The sequence below is a fragment of the Lucilia cuprina genome, chromosome 2, assembly GCF_022045245.1.
Source record: "Lucilia cuprina isolate Lc7/37 chromosome 2, ASM2204524v1, whole genome shotgun sequence".
NCBI lineage: Eukaryota > Metazoa > Arthropoda > Insecta > Diptera > Calliphoridae > Lucilia > Lucilia cuprina.
In genome coordinates, this window is record NC_060950.1 from 61,787,841 (window position 1) to 61,789,343 (window position 1,503).

The window sequence follows — 1,503 nt, forward strand, 5'->3', positions numbered from 1 at the left end:
AGAACTGAACTAGAACTGAACTAGAACTGAACTAGAACTGAACTAGAACTGAACTAGAACTGAACTAGAACTGAACTAGAACTGAACTCGAACTTAACTAGAACTGAAAATATTATGTAAAATATTGATAGCACCCCTTTAGTTTGAGCCTTTGACTTAAAGTTGATAACTTCCTGACTTTTATATTCAAAACCCAAAGAAATAAATCTTTAAAATTGACTAATAACACTCATTGTGAAAATTTATATTTCTTAATCGTTATATTCATATTATTTAATGCTACTAATAAACAATTAAAACCCACCGTAAATTATAAATATATTTGAGTTATATGTACATCGTTTTTAATTTTAAACTTTATTATGATGATTTTATCTCTTCCACCTAATTGCCATATTGAGTAGTGGAACGATGATGATTGTAAGTGTAGAGTATAATGTATTGTATGGAAATATAATTTATATGATTAATTCTATTTATCAGCAAAAATGTTGAAAGAAAAAAATAACAAACAAATTAGTAAGTTGTAAATATTATAGGAAAAGGGAAGTTCAACCCAACTACAATTAATGGTGATTTATAGCTGTCAGAAATTGTTAACAATTAACGTTGATACGATAATTATAAAAATCTTCTACCAATACTTAAACAACGCGCTAATGGGGTAGTGGTTTTGAAAAAAATCTCAGTAAGTATACAATTGCCATATTGGGGGCCATTGGAGAATAATTCTTCAATACTAATGTAGCAAATTTTATTGGTAAATTATTTTACGTTTATATAGTGGGATTGGAATATATATATTTATTTAGTACACTGTTGGCGATTAATCACAGAAATTTATTTTCACTAATCACACAAATAAAATATGCAAATTTAATATTTTATAATTACATCAGTTTCTTTTGTCAAAATAATTCATTAGATATTATATTAAATCAAAACAAAGTCTGATCATTAAAATATTATAGTTATTTTATAAGGTTGGGGTTATTTTTTACTTCTTCCTTTAACGTAAGTATCAACTAACTAAATAAAATTAATTGCAATATTATACGCTTAAATTAATGACAGTAATTAAATGTTAATTATTTTCTAATAAATATATAAAAATCTATAAAAACTATTATAGGGGTTTAATAATATATATTCTATTAAAATGTTTTGTTGTTTTTTGTTGTTATGGTTATTTATAAATAGTATATTTATATATAAATAAATTTGCATAATTATAGGTTGACTACAAATACAAATATCTATATACGTATACGCAATATTATTTTCTTATAATACATATAAAATATTACGTATACGATGTGTAAGTGTGCTAAAGTTGTGACTTTGTCATATAATAATACTGGTCTCAAACCGATAGGATCAAATATATTCTGAACCCATATGACTAGACTATGACTAGACTATGACTAGACTATGACTAGACTATGACTAGACTATGACTAGACTATGACTAGACTATGACTAGACTATGACTAGACTATGACT